The sequence below is a fragment of the Canis aureus genome, chromosome 12 (assembly GCF_053574225.1).
Source record: "Canis aureus isolate CA01 chromosome 12, VMU_Caureus_v.1.0, whole genome shotgun sequence".
Lineage (NCBI taxonomy): Eukaryota > Metazoa > Chordata > Mammalia > Carnivora > Canidae > Canis > Canis aureus.
In genome coordinates this window covers 36701517-36720315 of record NC_135622.1, presented here as the reverse complement: position 1 = coordinate 36720315, position 18799 = coordinate 36701517, and the positions used below count along the sequence as shown (strand labels likewise).

The 18799-nt window shown below is 34.2% G+C and overlaps 1 long non-coding RNA gene across 1 annotated transcript in view; it reads left to right on the top strand.

Annotated features, from left to right (window-relative positions):
• LOC144324675 (uncharacterized) overlaps positions 1–14047 on the top strand; it is a 32253-nt gene extending 18206 nt beyond the window's left edge. The window contains exons 3-4 of the long non-coding RNA XR_013390100.1: positions 3843–3922; positions 13500–14047. This is a non-coding gene — a long non-coding RNA (uncharacterized LOC144324675). The remainder of the gene's footprint in view (positions 1–3842; positions 3923–13499) is intronic.
• The last annotated feature ends 4752 nt before the right edge of the window (positions 14048–18799 follow it).

Below are 18799 nucleotides of genomic sequence, written 5' to 3'. Positions count from 1 at the left end.
TGGTGATTTCTAGTATGTACTTTTCAAATGTAGCCTCAAAATGTCAAATCACAGATCTAATAATAGTGAAAAATTTTCTTAATAGTGAGTATTCACTAAATAAGTAAATAGTCCTTTTAGAGGTCTTTGTGTACAATGCAATTATTCATTAAATATTTGAAGTGGTGGAAAGTCAGGTATGAACAAGCATATTGACATAAGAGATGTATGATTTTCTCAACTAGTACCAAAATAATGATAAAATAACAAAATTTTTGTTTTAAGTGAAATTCATATGAAGAAAAAATAATTGTAGTAGTTATTATAATGGCCTTCCACATCAAATATCATCAGCCAGCTCAAATGTCTTTTGAATGTACAGCTACCAAAAGTATTTTATGATTTTAAAATTGTGACCAAATTTTCAAGTTCCAGAACTAAATCTACCACAAGTTTTAAAATGGCTATATCCACTATTACAAAGATTATCAAAGACCTAATTGCTTCATCATATTACATAATAACCATGGTGTAAATAATCACAATGCAGAAAAAAATTCTTTTTTAATATTTTATTTATTTATTCATGGTAGAGACAGAGAGAGAGGCAGAGACACAAGAAGAGAGAGAAGCAGACTCCATGCAAGGAGCCTGATGTGGGACTCGATCCCAGGACTTCAGGATCATGCCCCGGGCTAAAGGCAGGCGCTCAACCACTGAGCCACCCAGGCAACCCCACAGAAAATAATTTCTTTTGCTTATGTAATACTTTTCTTATAAAGATGTCTTCCTTATATGAGGCTCTGGAGAACAAAATTCATTTGAGACTTCAAAAACTATAAATTTTTGCAGAGACTCTCTTTTTGAGTTACAGCGTAATGAGAAAAAATGTACTTCTCTTGATAGAATAAAAATACAAATTTTGGTAAATGTCTTTGTAAAGTGCAAATGATATTTATTCAAAGTTGAAGCCAAGCACAAATAATTCTTTGGAAAGTGTGAACTCTTCTGCCCATGTACTACACGGTGTTGCTCAAAGAGCATGCCATATCCTTTATGATAACAATAAAGTGGTTCCATAAAATTATTCTCTAATTTCAGTATTCCCTGTAAAACTGAGTGAGTAAAGGATTTTTAAAATTTTGTTGCAATTCAGTATCCTTCAGTTCTCCTACATTCAAAAGCCCATTGACTTTCTTTAACAAATACAGTTGAGATCTCCAATTTATTTGAAGCACTGAAATTAAACTTTAATTCTATAGAAGAGGCCCCCAAAATTCTTGTTGACTTTTTAAATAACCCATTGAGTGGTTTCTACTTATTTCTTGTTCATCATTTTCAATATATCTTTAGCAATAGGATTATACAAATTGAAAGAAGAGCAAATAGGGTTATTGGACTACTTCATTACTTAAAGAAAACTGTGGAATGTGTTAAAGAGAGAACTAATGAAAAATTTATCCCTGTGTGTCAATCTGTTTTTTAAAAGGAGAATATTACCATGAATGGAACAGGAACTCCATCTTTAAATGTATACTTATGATGGCATGTTCCATTATTACCTTTTGAAATGTACTTCATACCTTGAAGAATTTGATTCTTTTACATGAATATTACATGGGAAAAAGTGAAAACATATGCAGTGTTGAAAAATAAGAGGATGAAAATTGAAGAAATACTCTTTCTATTTAGGGTCCAGGATTTGAAAAGTCATTCATCAAGAGATACTACTTAATCCTAAAGAATGGTTAAGCAAGTCATGCCAGGAAAGATGGTACTATGTATTCCAATAAATCAAATTTGAAGGGCAATTCTGAGACTTGGTAACTTTATGCCAGTACATGATTGTATACTGGCTTATATTGCTAATGATGAATGTATTTTTTCATGAATATGTTTTCAGTGAACAAAAAGACAAAATAAGTTGGATGGGATCACTGTAGAAGCTATTTTACAATGTAAATGGAATATGGACTGCAAGGGATTTTATAAACAAATTCTGTGAGCAAAGAACTGTTTAGAAGAGCCAAATCATCAGGAAAAATATTCTTTAAAAGCAGAGTTATATTTCAGATAAGCAACAAGTAATTCTCTAGTAAAACTATGACCAAGGCAGCCCGGGTGGCTCAGTGGTTTAGCACTGCCTTCCACCCAGAGTGTGATCCTGGAGACCCGGGATGGAGTCCCACGTCGGGCTCCCTGCATGGAGCCTGCTTCTCCCTCTGCCTGTGTTTCTGCCTCTCTCTCTCTCTCTTTTTCTCTCTCTCTCTCTCTCTCATGAATAAATAAATAAAATATTAAAAAAAAAAAAACTGTGACCAGTGCTTCTATTATCTCAAAGTACATTTGGATAGTGCTGAGAAATTATTCAAATTTACCTGGGCATCTTGTTCCATTTGTTAAATCAGGCAAGCTTAATAGAGATGGAGATTTTGAGGAGAGATGGAAAGACATGAATCACCTTGGGCAGTGCCTGAATGAATGAGCCAGGAAAATGTAGTGTGACAATCATGCAGCATTTTAGGATGCAAAGAAGTTTAGTCACAATTTCTAAGTAAGTAGTCAGAATGGGTATGTGTTTATTTCCAATCACCTTCAGCTGTGTAAGCATAGACAGCGAATGGATGGAGAGATGTATTTAATTAGAGTTATAATTTTATGTATAACATTATTCTAATAAAAGTATTTCCATTAAAAATCATTGCTATGTGATTCTAGTCTTTACTCTTGACCATTAGGCTAAACTTCCTCTCAGGGAGAAGTGATTACTTAAGATTAAAATCTTGTTTCCCTATAAAATCTGAAATAAAAAACAAAGAAAAGGGCAGCCTGGGTGGCTCAGCGGTTTAGCACTGCCTTCAGCCAACAGTGTGATCTTGGAGACCCGGGTTCGAGTCCCATGTCGGGCTCCCTGCATGGAGTGTGTCTCTGCCTCTCTCTCTCTCTCTCTCTCTCTCTGTCTGTCTCTCATGAATAAATAAATAAAATTTAAAAAAAGAAAAGTTAAATTGTATTTAAATAAAACAATTAGTAAACCAAGTATATGTAAATTATAATCTCCAACATTGAAAGATGGCTCTCACCTCTTAGTCTGCTTCTAGCTTTGCTCTTGCTATCTTCTAAAGAATGTAAGGAAGGTCACACTTGTTAGGATATAGCAAAGAACAAGAAAACTGAATGATCTTCACAAAAGTCAGAAATGCCATATAGCTTGAAGTAAATATTTAGAAAATATAGGCGTTAATTTTGATCCATTCACCAAATCAATACCACAGACATATTTCTGTGACCTCAACTGCAACTGTGGTATCATTCTCCGAATAATATACCAATGCCAAAGAGATACATTCAATCTTACCTAACACACTTTGAACTTTTCTGAAGATGAAACAAAGCACCTACAAGTAGAAAGAATCATTGGGCCAAAAGTGTTCCCCCAGCACACTATCTAGGATTGTCCCTTTTTTAATTCTTACATTAATAAGGTTGGAAGCTTTTGCTATTCTTTATTTTTTTTCTTATATATTTGAGTTTGTATTTCCCAAAGGATTTTGACTATAAGCAATATATATTTCCCATCTAAAATGCCTCTGTTGTATTGCAGAGACAGAAAATATTCTCTATTTTTCTACTCGTCCCGTAACACAAATGCTTTTAGACATTCAATGATCTATTTCTTTAGTAAGTCTCTTTCTATTTCAGAGTTTATGCATGAGATTGATCTAATGCCCAGAAGAGAAATATCATCGTCAGCTTTTACAACATTTTCAGAAAGGCACATATGCATTTTGCTTCTGTTTTATGAAGCTCTTTTTACTGCTTTCTCTTAAGAACATATTATGAAAAATCCAATTTCCCTGCAGATATGTCGGACCGTGCTGTTTCTTGAAAGCTGGAACAAAATCTGCTTTCCAGATGACTTATGCAATTTGGAACCAAATAGGTGGGTGTTCAGCTTGAGAAATTTTCATAGAATTATCATTTGCAATATTTCCACAGTCTGGAACAGGAACTCATTGATTGTTTTTAATCTGATGTACATCCAGTAATGAGGAGCCAGGCACCACTCTGAGCATAGATTTGAATAATCTCATGAATTGTTTTGTACTAACTGGCTCAGTGAGCCAAAGAGAAATCTGAAGTAAATATGGCTCTAGAATGCAGATGTGGAAGAGGAAGGAAGAAGAGGATAGTCAAGGAGTAAAGGGAAGTTTCCAAAGAAAAAACAACTGCCATCTTTCTCCTCAACTACCATTTGTTTGTATGGTTGTATATTTACTTGTTTTTAATGTAATAGTATTTGATATGTGGAAAAGAATTAATGTAACATAACTGTGAAAACTAAAACACAATCATAAAGTGAAACTCCATGAACCCACTATCCAACTTAAGAAGTAAAGTCTTACAACACCATGCTACCTGTGTGCTCCTCCTTACCCACTCCTGCACAAAAGTGACTACAATATAAGTGTTACTTATACCCTTCTTAGTGTATCTTTACATTTTTCACTACTTATGTATTGATTCAGAAACACTATCAGCTTCCTTTCTTTCAGACCTTTGTAAACATAACATCATACTGTAAGTAGATTTCTTAGATTGCTTATTTATGCATATTGTGACATATAGGTTTATTTCATCCATTTCCATTTGCAAAATATCTGAGTAGGTGAATAAATCATTCTATTTATCTATTTTTCTGTATATTTGAAGTCTTTCTTTCTTCCTCTTTCCCTTCATCTGTCTTTTCTTTCTTTTCTACCTCTCTCCCCCATCCTTCCATTCTTACAATCCCCTTCTCTTTACTTTCTCCTACCCTTACTTTCTTCCCCATCTCCTCCTTCCTTCCTTCCTTCTTTCCTTCTTCCTTTCATTTTCTTATTTTCTATTACATTAGTTTTGCCAGAGATGTTTTAAGAATTTATTTTTTAAAGCAGTTTTGGTTTTACAGCAGAATTGAGAGGAAAGTACAGAGATTTCCCTATATACTCCCTTCCCCTACACATGCATACCTTCCCCTAGTATCAACATCTCCCACCTCAGGGTACATTTGTTACCATCAGAGAACCTACACTGACATATCATATTACCCAAAGTCCACAGTTTACATTAGGGTTCATTCTTGGTGTTATACATTCTATGAATTTGGACACATGTATAATGATACGTAACTTTCATTATGGTATTCTGCAGAGTGTTTTTACTGACTGAAAAATCCTCCATGTTCTGCCAATTCATCTCACCCCACACCCCCTCAATCACATTTCCATAGCTATCTCTTGGCACTTGACCAAAGAAAGCATCTAACATGTTTACATGGAAGTGAAATTGTTAGATCATAGCTTACGGAAATGTTCAACCTCTTAAAATAATGTTAGCGTGTGCCTTATATTTATACTTATACCAGAAATTGGTTGATTCATTTCCTCTCTAATACCCAGATTTGTCTGACTTCTTAATTGTTGTGAGAATTAATATCTATGGGAATAAAATCATGTCAATGGGTTTAAAATGGTAATTTGTATTTCCCTTATTGCTAATGAGGTTAAACATTTTTTCATGTGTTTGTTCTCTCATCATGTTTCGTCCTCTCTGAGATGCCTGTTTGTGTCTTTTACCTAATTTTCTATTGAGTTTTGTCCTTTTCTAATTGATTTGGAAGTGTTAATCCCTTGTAAATTGCATGTACTGTAAACATTTCTCAGTTTGTGTCTTGCCTTTTCACTATCTCTAGGCTGTCTTTTGTTGAAGTTTTCAATTAACAAACAGTGGAATTTATACATTTCTTAATGTTTAGTCTGTATCTTAATTTAAGGTACCTTTCCCTAGATCAAATTTGGAACAAAAATAAATATTATTCCTTATTTTCTTCTAAGGCCTCAGAGATTCTCCTTGAATTTTTAAGTCCTCGGCTCATCTGGAATTGACTTTTGTGTATGGTGGAAAGTAAGAATTCAATTTAAGGATCCGATTTTTTTTGTGGGCAATTAATTGCTCAATCACTTTTATTGATAGTCCCTCCATCCCACAATGATCTTCAATCCCACTTTTGTAATATATCAAGTTGTAAAATACAAGTCTATTTCCCAGATCTTCATTTTGTTCCTTTAGTCAATATTTTTCAATTCCTGTGCCAGTTTCATATTGACTTTATCATTATAGCCTTATGATATGCCTTGATATCTGGCAGGGCTGGCAGGGCACATGCACATCCCTTACTCTTCTTCCTCAGAAATGTTTTAGCCTTTTTTTTTTTTTTTTTTTTTTTTGCCTCTTCACATATATTTTAGAATTAGTTTGTCAAGATTCATGAAAAGGCCCATTGGGATTTTGGTTGAAATTGCACTGAATTCAGATAAATTGCAGGAAAATTGATATTTATACATGATTTTGAGCTTCCTATCTGTAAGAATAATATCACTCTTCATTTATTTAAGTCTTTCAGAAAAAGTTGATTGGACGTGGAGTTTCATCTTCTCTCTCAATTTTGCAGCTTAGCAAAATGCTGGCTTAGCTGGTCTGAATTTGACGAAGTTCCAGATCAGCACTAAATTCTCCAATAGATATGTAATGCAAGCCACACGTGTAACTTAAAATTTTCTAGTAGCTTCATTAAAAAAAAAAAACAGTAAAAAGACACAGGTGAAGTTAATTTTAATATATATTTAAGATATTATCTTTTTGACATGAAAGCAATATGAAAGTTGGTAATATTTTACACTTTTTCTCCTGTCTTCAAAATCTAGTGTATATTTTATCTCCAAAACACAACTCAGTCAGGACTAACCTCATTTTAAGTGCTCAATAGCCATATGTGACTAGTGTCTACTGTACTGGACACCGTGGCTGTAGTTACCCCATTTCTTTGATCAGGAAGTGTTATTGAATACATAATTACATAGACATTTCTTGGCCCTTCTTTTAGCTACAAATACATAAAGCAGCAGTAGGAAAGAGTCTTCCACCAACACCTTTTTCCTGAAGTACTCACTCCAGTGATGTCTGTGCTTGAAAGAATGTTCATTTTCCAATTGTTGGATGTCGAGATCTACATATGTTTATTTAATCAAGCTTATTAATTACATTGTTCATAATACATATATTTATGAATATTGTATCTGCCTGATCTATTAATAATTGGGAGAAATGAGCTAAAATATTAACACTATGATAGGTAAGCTATCCTGAAAGAGTTTCAGGATTTTTGTGCTGCTATAAGCATTTTCCTACAGAACCACCCTATTTGTTCATTTTGTCTCAATTCAAAGCATTCAACATCAGTTTCAATCCTTTCTTGTTTTTATTTTTGTTTTACCTTTTTAGGAAATTTATTGGTATAGGAAATGGGGTATTCTGTGTTTGAGATTTCCCTTATTTCAGCAACCCAGTTGGTACTCTATTAAAACAATGCTTTATTCCTGCTACAAAACAAATAGCAGGAGTTTCCTTGAGTGTTAGATACCTTTCCAGGAGTAAAACCCCTTTATTGGTATTTATAAAAGCATTTTTCCTTACATTAATTTTTATACTACCTAAAAATCCTGTAGGAAATTAATGTCTGTATATTAATATAAAAATTATTTTCCACATTGTCTTTTGAATTTTTTAATTGATATTTTTCTGTGTTTTACAAAAGTTTTAAATGTTTAGGTTTTCAAAGCTACTTGCTATAACTTCGTGTTTTCTGGCTTTTTATTTTTTAAAGATTTTATTTATTTATTCATGATGGACAGAAACAGAGAGAGAGACAGAGACAAATGCAGAGGGAGAAACAGGCTCCCCACAGGGAGTCCTATGTGGGACTGGATCCCAGGACTCCAGGATCATGCCCTGAGCCAAATGCAGAGGCTCAACCCCTGAGCCACCCAGGAATCCCATGTTTTCTGACTTTGTTTCCATATTTACAAATATCTACTCCAATAAAGATTCCATAAATAATTATCAATATTCTTCTAATATGTTCATAGCTTTTTATTAATACTGCCTTTCGTTTATCTAAAGTTTATTTTAGAGAAAAGATTGTGTAGGAATCTCATCTAACTTTTACTTCACTGATTATCCAATTTTCCTGGAATCATTAATGAATATAATCCATTCTTTTTATGATTACTTGAAATGCTACTTTTATCATAGAGTAGATTATCTTCATTTCTTGAACATTTTCCTGGTTCTGCTATTCCAATAATCTATCTAATAGGTTTAAGTGTTTTAATTTTAATTAATACTGGTTTATAGCAAAGCATAACGTGTATTATCATAAATACGTCTTTATTGCTTTATTTGTGGATTTTTTCACATATTTATTATTTTCTGTTTTAAACTTTAAACATTTAATACTTTAAACATCCTTGGATGAAAAGACTTGCTAAGATTATAATTGTTACATCCTTTTTTAAAAAGATTTTTTACTTATTTATTTGAGAGTGAGAACATGAGCATGAGGGAAAGCATTAACATGGTGGGCAGAAAGAGAAGGAGAAGCAGGCTCCCCACTGAGCAGGGAGCCCAATGCTGGGCTTCATCCCAAAACCCTAAGATCATGACTTAAGCCAAAGGCAGACTCTTAAATGACTGAGCCACCCAGGCGCCCTTATAATTGTTAAATCTTTTATATTAATTTTCAGATATTTTTTATTAACATTCTCATTCTAGCAAAGTTGTTTTTATTTCTCAATTTATTCAACTTGTTAGTGTCCATTACTGGAATTCTAAACTTCTCTTCACCTGGGTCCTATAAAAGCTTATTTCTAGGGATCCCTGGGTGGCAGAGCGGTTTGGCACCCGCCTTTGGCCCAGAGCGCGATCCTGGAGACCCGGGATTGAATCCCACGTCGGGCTCCCGGTGCATGGAGCCTGCTTCTCCTTCTGCCTGTGTCTCTCCCTCTCTCACTCTCTCTCTCTGTGACTATCATAAATAAATAAAAATTAAAAAAAATTAAAAAAGCTTATTTCTAAGACAAGTAATTTTTTTTCTAAAACTTTTTTTATTAGAAAAAACAGCAAACATAATCAAAAGTAGAGAGAATAGTAAAATGAATGCCTGTTTATTTATTACCTGGAATCAGCAGTTATCAACTAATGGCTACTTTTGTTTCATTTGTGCCCTCATCTAGGTCCAAATCACCCATTTTATTTTGAAGCAAATTCCAGAAATCATATTATTTTATATATGCCAATATTTTGGTATTAGTAAAAGGACTCATTGTTTTACATAATCACATTACTATTATCACAGCTCAAAAATTAAATATAATTCCAAATAAATAATTCCAACTAAACCTTATATGTTGCAATTTCCTCGTCTGGAAAATGGAGGAAATAGTACTATATCGTAAGTAAAAAACAAAACAAAACTAATGTTATTATTAATAATTTAAAAGATCATATTCATTTTTCTTTTGGTCTACTCTGTGACATTTATTGAGGTATTTTTTATGTTGAGTTGTCATGCATTTCTAGAATGAAGGCTCTTTGGTACTTATATATTGATATTTTAGTATATTTTTAGAATTGAGTGCTGAGCATCTTACTTTGTAATTTTGCATCTATCTTGAAATATTACTTTTTAGACTTTAATTAATTTTTTTCTGCTGTTTGAAACTTGTTTATGGAAGCATTTGGTCTTGATATTTAGGGAGGTCATTCTTTTTCAGTTTCTTTACCTGGCTTTATCCTTTATCTTTCTTAAAGTCTGAGTCTAGGTTGCATAGCCCTTTTCTAATCTCCTAAAGAATATTATTATATTGTACTTGTTTTATAATTTTTCTGCATAGTCTTTCTCTCCCATAGAGTGTGAGCCTTTCAATGGTAAGAACCATTCCTAAGGGACACCTGGGTGGCTCAGCGGTTGAGTGTCTGCCTTTGGCTCAGGGCGTGATCCTGGTCATGGGATCGAGTCCCACATTGGGCTCCCTGTGAAGAGCCTACTTCTCCCTCTGTCGGTGTCTCTGCCTCTCTCTCTCTGTCTCTCATGAATAAATAAATAAAAATCTTAAAAAAAAATAAAAGAACCATTCTTGATAATAGATACTCAACAACTGTTGGCCAAATAAATGAGTGAATTAATTAATATATTTGTATAGCACTGAATACACTGATTGACATAGACATCAGTTGCTCTTTTTCATTTAGCAAAAATTTAAAAAATAATAATCATGGATTGGGGGGAATGAAGATGATAATCCCATTATGTTCTAAAAATCACTCCGTCCTTTTGAAGCCTTTATGTAAAATAATGGGTATTGAGGCAACTACTCTTCCGAAAGTGCCCAGGATACATGAATTGCTCATCTTTGGTTTTCTTTTTTCACAACCTCCACTCCCTGTTCAATGCTTCCTAAGAAATCTAAATGGATGAAGAATACCATGTGCTGAGAATAAAAGAGACAAAATATCTGAAAGGATAAGTGAGAAACAAACTTTCTCAAAATCATAAATTATATGGTAATGCCATCAAGTATTCTTCACGCAGATAGAAAAAGGATAAACTCAGCAGGTGATGATGATAAAGGCTGTAAACATTCATTTTTGGTCTGCAGGAGACTTGCTGTCATCCCTTAGGGAAACCGTTTAATATGTGTGAGGTTCAGTGTTTTTATCTCTTACAATGATAACTTGTTTTACAGGAATTTAACCCAAGAACTTAATAATAATTAAAACTCCAAAAGGAAAATGAAAAACAATTAAGAATCATTAAAATAATTGTAGATATTAGATAACAATAATGTGAGAAATTTAAATAATCTAAAAGCTATGTTTAAAAGAAAGTATTTAGAGTTGATCATGAAATAATGGAATGTTTCAGATTTGTTTTAAATCTGAAAATGAATTTGTATACACCAGGAGTTTTGTCAGCTTTATTGTTCTGTGTAAAAGTTAATCTTGGACAGAAAGGGCTGTTCCTCAATTTCGACTGTCCCGGAAAGGAAACAAGTCATTTTTTTACAATGAATTATACACATTTTGCTTCCAATCAATGTCAAATGCTAGTTCATATCCTATACATTTGAAACATGCACTTGCTTCGATTATGTTCTGGGTATTTCTCTCATATTTTGTTAGGTTTCATTGTGTTTAATGTTTTTGTTTGGCTTTTCACAAAATATATATTTTGAAATTTTGTGCTTTAATGGATTTTGTTGTTGTTTTTTTTTCCTGTCCCAATTTTGAGGGAGTTGGTAGAAAGGCTGTAGCCTGTCATGTATATGGAACAACTATTATAATATTTCAGAAAAAAATAGAAGTTTCCAGGCACTTACTGAAAGCTGTTTTATTTTTAATGAAGATTCTAAATTGTATGTTTAATTTGTCCCATTCACTTTTTCAGGAGGCTTTCTGTCTTTAAACAGCAGTCCCTCCCTGCTCTCACACTCCCACCCATCCACACATACAATGTGCATATATGAATCTAACACCTTTTGACCTTTTGGACATGTTAGAGAGATCCCTGGGAGCCTGATTGCAGAGATTCAGTTCAGCTCATCAAACTGTAATCATCTACTGTGCACATCTGTTCATGTCAATATAATAGATACTCTGCAGAACAAATAAAACAAAATCTACTCTGCTCACGGTAGTGCTAGAGAACAGTGGGACTCTAACATAGCAACCAGTATCATATCTCCATTAGACTAGTTTTGTATTTCACTATGAAAGTTTGATAACACAAAACCCTCTTCCGCATCACCCGATTCATCCATTTTAACCCCCTCCATTTCATTTTTTTCCTTCACAAAGCATTTACATCTTGAGCCTAATAATGCAAAATATAACACTATATTTTTATAATGCTAATTTCCACAAATCCTGCCTTCATCCATGCACAGCACTGTGAGGTGTGGATGTCCCTCCTTTATGGGGATAAACAGTTTTCGTCTTGCCAGTTCCCAACAGTTTTCCTGATTTAAAATATAAATACACAGTTGGAGTTTCTTTGGTTACCTCCTAGGGAAGGAGAGATAAAGCTAAAGCAGATACCATATATGTCTAAACTAGGATTTTTAAAAGGAACTTCTCACTTATAATTAGCCTCTTTTCCATTATTGTTATTCCATCAGTAGTCCTTGCTTTGAGATTTTTTAGTATCAGGAGATATTTAATTTATAAAACTAGTTGTTGATTCACAGATAGAACCAGAACTGGACAAGCTCACTTTTGATAGAATTATTAGCATAACTGAAAATGTGTCTGAAGATCTCAATATAGTTATTCCTCTTTTAAAATCATATTTGACTTCACCAATAAGATTATAGTATTATCAAAATTGCCCAAAGATCAATTACAAGATTCAATAGTTAAATACCATAATTATAAAGGAATTAACTATTGAAAGCATGTTAATCCTTAATACTAATTTTGCAGGGCCATTATTAACTTTTGAGGAAAGATCAGCATTCTCAACTAAATCTCTAAAGTCTAGTGTTTTTAGATATCAGAACATAATAGCTCTGCATGTGTGTGTGTATGTATGTATAATCTATGTTGCCATCTAAGAGCTATTGAAAGAAGCATGTGTAATGACACATCAGGGGAGTATTTGTTTATTTGTTTTTGTTTTTGTTTTTCCAAAACCTCTATAAAATAAGTTTTTTTTAAAAACCTCCAACTGAACAATCTATCACAATACTCCCACTTGGGTACACCCAGAAAGAGTCACATCTGGAAATCAGTGAGGAAATTATCAGTAAACCAGACAAGAAAAAAATAATGACTTGAATTAAGGAAATAGTAATAAGGGATGAAGAAAAGGGAAAATTAAGAGAAATTAAGGTGTTAAAATTGAAAGGGTCGGACATTTTTAAAGATCTGGAGCGTTTGGGGCAGCCCAGGTGATTCAGCGGTTTAGCATCGCCTTCAACCCAGGGTCTGATCCTGGAGACCTGGGATCGAGTCCCACGTTGGGCTCCCTGCATGGAACCTGCTTCTCCCTCTGCCTGTGTCTCTGCCTTTATCTCTCTGTGTCTCTCTCATGAATAAATAAATAAAATCTTAAAAATAAATAAATAAATAAATAAATAAATAAATAAATAAACAACAAATAAAAGATCTGGAGTGTGTTGTGAGGAAGAAACCGATATCCACAATGACGCCCATGATTCTGTCTTGAGCAGTAGAGAAATATGCTTGAATATATCATTATAGCCTTTGCAACAGAAGTTCTAGTATGAAAGAATGGAAAAATGTTATTAAAACACTATTATAAAAGGACAATCAAATTTCATGCAATTTCTGGGATCACAACAGAAGGGAATTCCAAATTGTAATTGGGCAATTTAGAATATTCCAGGGACCTAGATCAGTGATGCCAAGCCCAAATACTGTTTGAATGCTGGAGTAGTCACATGTTATCTAATGAGTTTCAATATAGTTAAATTTGGCAAAATATCCTTTTTGCTTCCATGGTCTGCAGGGTCTTCCTAGTTTGAGGACTCCTTAAAGGATTAGCTAAGGCCTTTGCTGTGACTACATTGTATTTCAATTTCATCCTCTGCCCAATCCTTTTTCCTTCTCTCTCCCCACAGGTGTTAATTCTGAAAGCACTCCATAATAAAGTTCCTTCAGACAAATCTGCATCTCAAAGTCTTCTTCCTGGAGAAACCAACCTGTATAGAATTTCAGCAAGTCCTAATTTTCCATCCTTTCAATTTGAGATACAGGCAATATTTTTCAAGCATATATTTATGGTTATATAGGTATATAGATTTCATATATATGACATATATAATATAAAATAAGTCGATCATAGCAAGATTTCAAGAATACAGTAAGATACTTTGCCAGAAGGTTCATTGTTGTACCAACTACCATTATGAACCAGACACAAGCCACAGTACAAAGGATCCTGAGGCATATGTCATTTCAGGGATGTGAATCATTGAACGCAGTATCACTCATAGTCACTGCTAGAACTTAGAACAATCTTAAGTTGACTGATCTTAAATTGGTGGAGATACTTTCTTTGACTCTGTTACAAAAATCCAGGGGGGAAAGAGTCCAAAATAGAAAGGTATACTAGAATTCTATAGCTAAATCTAGAATTGTCTAGCATGTAGTGATTCTACAACCTACGCCAGATTATTTCTCTACCCTTATTTCCCTCCTTGGTGTTCCATCTGCAATGTGTTTTCTGATGTCGAGTATCTACCAATGCAGAGAATAAAGCCCTTTTTTTTTTTTCCTTTTGATAGAGTATTGCTAAATTCTTTCCACTCAGAGGTCAAATTATTTTATTCTATCAGGTTTTTTTTAATATTTCAAGTTTTTGCTTAAATTTTAGTAAGCAGCATATAGTATAATATGAGTTTTAGAGGTAGAATTTGGTGATTCCTCACTTACATACAACACCCGATGCTCATCACAAGTGCCTTCCTTAATATCCATCACTCATTTAGCCCATCTCTCTGCTTGCCTCCCCTCCAACCACCCTCAGTTTGTTCTCTGCAGTTAAGAGTCTCTTATGACTTGCCTCCTTCCTTTTTTTTTTCACTTTCCTTATGTTCATCTGTTCTGTTTCTTAAATTTCATATATGAGTGCAATTATATGGTATTTGTCTTTCTCTGACTGGCTTATTTTGCTTACCATAATATATTGTGGCTCCATCTACATCATGCAAATGGCCAAATTTCATACTTTGTTATGGGTGAGTACCTATCAGTTTAGAAATACAATGGTTTTCTTAATACATCCCACCTAGATTAAAATAAAACTGAAATTGTTTATCAGGAGGTATCTAGAAGTACTGACTTCTAATATATTCTCTATCACTAAAAATGATGATACGAATGATGCAGTTTATTTTCATTATGTGTGCTGTTATAGTTTCCATGCTTAGCAATTTTGAGTAATCCTCAAAAATCATAACCCTGTAATGTATATTACTATGTCCAATTTATTGATGAGGAACTCAAGTACAGCAAGTCTGGGCAGCTTAACCATAGCCACTCAGCTGGAAAGTAGTGAAGGCCAAATATGAATCTGGGCAACATAGCTCTAAAATAAGGGCTCTGAACTTTGACACTCCGCTGCCTCCTGCTAAAAGTACCGCCATCCTCCTAGATCTTTAAATATAAAACAGTGGATTACAATAAATTAGGCCAAAACCCTACCTCTAAACCAAACCTTAAGCCAAACACTAATCCTCATTCTTGATATAAATGTTTCCTTTTCAAACAAATCTGCCAGCAGCTCTTAACATTTCTCTTTTAAATCACCAGGAACAATCTATTCCTACCCTTGCCATTTCGCCTGAGGGCACCAGTCGCTATACATCCACATGTTAACATCTACACAAATGAATGTCTGACAACATGCCAACCTTGGTCTCCATGGCATTTGTTTCCACAATTTTTTAAAACACCTCTCATGCAGGTTCAGCAGCATGTTCAGCATCATTTAAACCACAAAGCAGAAAAACTTATGCAAATGCACACAGCCAATATGAAAAGTCCATTGATTTCCTGGGGTTAAATATAATGAATTCTCATAAATTTTGTGTTTATGAACTAATGGAAAAGGACTAATAGTAGTAACCAGGGGGAGAGACTATACTTGGGAGAATTGTATACAGAAGGTTATATCACACACCACAATAATGCAATCAAGGAACCACAATCATTCATTCAATGTATTGCTTTAAAATAGCACTTAGGGGCTGCGCCTGGACGGCTCAGTTGGTTAAGCATCTGCCTTTAGCTCAGGTCCTGATCCCAGGATCCTGGGATGGAGCCCCCCCCCCCCCAGTCGGCTTTCTGCTCAGCGGGGAGCCAGATTTTCCCCCTCCTTCTTGCTTATGCTCTCTCTCACTATTTCTATCTCTCATAAATAAATAAATAAATAAATAAATAAATAAAATCTTTAAAAATATAAATAAATAAAACAGCACAGTCTAGATCATATATGCTTGGAAGGAAAATGAACTTTATGCCTATTATTCTACAAAAAACATATGAATAGGAAAAGGAGACTGGGCATTAAGAAAGCATAACTCAGAAAGTAAACAAGATTTTAAAATTATTAGTAAAATTGATTACTGTCCTGTTCTGGTGTCCAGTTTCATCAAATGGAAATGTGGCAAGAAGTGTGGGGAAAGTATTCAATCACAGTATGGGCAGGAGTATATGATTATTATCCAGAAAATCTCAGTTTGATTTCCAGCTACTTCATTGCTGCATGTAAAACTTTAATCAAGTTGTAGAAATGCTCTATATGTCGGTAGTCAGAGAAACATGTTACTTATGTATTTATATTGTCTAATATGTTAGATAATCTAAACAGAAGTACTTAATTCCAGAACAAGAAAGTAGGAAACTTTAGGTCAGTGCTAACTGAATGTGACCTCCTTTGGTTCTTAAGGGCATTGGAAAAAAGTCATTCTATAATAAAAAAAATAAATTTAACACATCTTATATATTTGTAGAGCCCTCACTATTAATTGTATTTTCTATTCAAGATAATTAAAGTATGGGAGATGTTATGGAGTGGAAATGTGCTTAAATACCATAGTGTTCAGGGTCAAATCAGGAGACAGAAACTGTAGAGTAATTTGAACAATGAATGCTTAATACAAATGATTATTAACTTGTAACAAGGGACTAGCTACCAAGGGGATAAAGAGAAATTGAAAGAACACAGGAGCAGAAGATATAGAGATGAGGGAGAGCACCAAAGAAGGAGCAACTTGAGAGAAAGACCCTCACTTCCAAAGGTATGATTCAGACCTCATGATAGAGGGAATGGCTGTAGCCTACAGGTCTATAATGTAGTTCACTAAAGTGCCATAGGCTAAGATTTGCACACAGGAAACTAACCACTACAGTGCTGAAAACCCTCACCTGTCAGCTGCCCGAGGAAATGCTATTGAACTTGACTACTGTACTGTCTACTAACACCAGAAGTATTCATTAGGAAGCTGCCTACATAAAGACCCTCAGCTGGGATATTAGCTGGAGTGTCCGTGGAACTCCCCAGGAAGTTGTTCATGGTGAAAATACTGAAACACTTGGGGAGTAAGTACCACTAAATGTCTGTCACTATGTGTCCCACATGCCAACCAAATGCTGAAATAGGGAGAAGAAACAAAGAAACACCAGGACAAGGAAGAGAAGCCCCTTACTCCTACAGTGTACCTCAATGCCCTGTACCGACAAAAATGAACATAATTAAATAAAGGAGAAATGTTTACAAGGTCTAGTTTAAGTATCACAAGCAGAGTAATAAAGGGTAGAGTTGGAACTGAGAGGCACTAATTGTACACATATGCATACTCATCTCTACAATGTACACATATCCATCCCTTGGGAAAATATTATTTACTGTGTGTTAGCTCTTTTAATTCAGTATCAGAAGGCTGATATTCATTTAGGAAACAGAATACCACTATCTATCCTTAGACATCAAGTCATTTATTATTTAGAGAATAGGAACAGTTGTCCAGCTACTACCACTTTGCCTTCAGAAGCAATTCCAGAGAGCATTGCCGGAGACTACTGTTTCCTTTCTATAAGGCAAATCTGTAGTGAGTGGTTAGCTTTTGCCAAATGTGTTTGTCTCTATGTAGATGAAGGGCTATAAATCCCCAAGAGTGGAGGGAGAGAAATACAATGGCATTCATCTGGTTTCCAGAGGAGTGAATGACAGAACAGAAGGAGACTGGGAACTAACACATGAACCTGTTTCTTTGGTCAAAAAGTGTTGTCAGTGATGTGGATCAGGGAAACTCTTTCATCCTCTAGGTGGATGCCTAGCCAATTTGAAGACCAACTAAAAATATATGGCAAAAATGAAGATGTATACATCCTATTGTTGGTTTAAATCTCAAAGAAAATTTTACGTTTTTTAAAAGATAAAGTACATGAAAGTACATAAAAGCATTGTTATAGCAAAAACAAAATTGGTAACAATATCAATGTTTATCAGTAGAAAAATGGATAATTTGCTGTATTCTCATACAGTGAAAGACTCCAGAGCAGCAGGAACAAATTAACTAGAGCTATTCATGTCAGTGTAGATGAATGTCATAATTATCTTTAAACAAAAACTGCAAGTTGTAAAATAATGCATATAATATTTATATAAAGTTCAAAGTAAAAATATATACACACATATATAGTTTAGGACTACATGAATTGGTAATAAATATATAATAACACATAAATGATACACACAAATTTCAACATAATGGTTGCCTCTGGGAGTGAATAGAGAGGAATGGTATCAAGAAAGGATTCACAGGGAGCGTTAACTATTCATGTAGTATTTTATGTCCTAAGGTAGGGGTAAAAATGATTCTTTTACTGATGTGATGTCTTTGAAAATTTTAATACTATATTTTCTTATTGGAGAAAGGTTTGACACAAGTGTATGGCCATACTGATATTGACTACTAGAGATGATTTAGAAGATCATGATGGAAGAACCCTTTTATTCATAGCTTCTAAGATAAAGTCCTTGGAAACCACTTACATAGGGAGGAAGGTAAGGTGTTAGAGCTTGAGGAAGTAAGTAATTCCTATTTCAGAATAGAGAAAAAATTTTCCTATGACACATAAAAAAAATGGGATCACAAATAAAAAGGGAGTATAGAACCTAATTCCCAGTGAACAAAAAAAAGCACTTTAGAAATTAGACTAATAGTCCACCACTTATATTCTTCCAGATCTCTTTCATAGCACAATGGTAAGTTCTCAGTACTCTCATTGAAGGAATTTAATGAACAAGCAGATTTTATTACAATGAATTACATCAGTTGAGGAATTCTAGGTAGATCTTACAATATCTTTAGTCATGAGTCTGATACTCAGCAACTGTAAACTCAAAAATTTC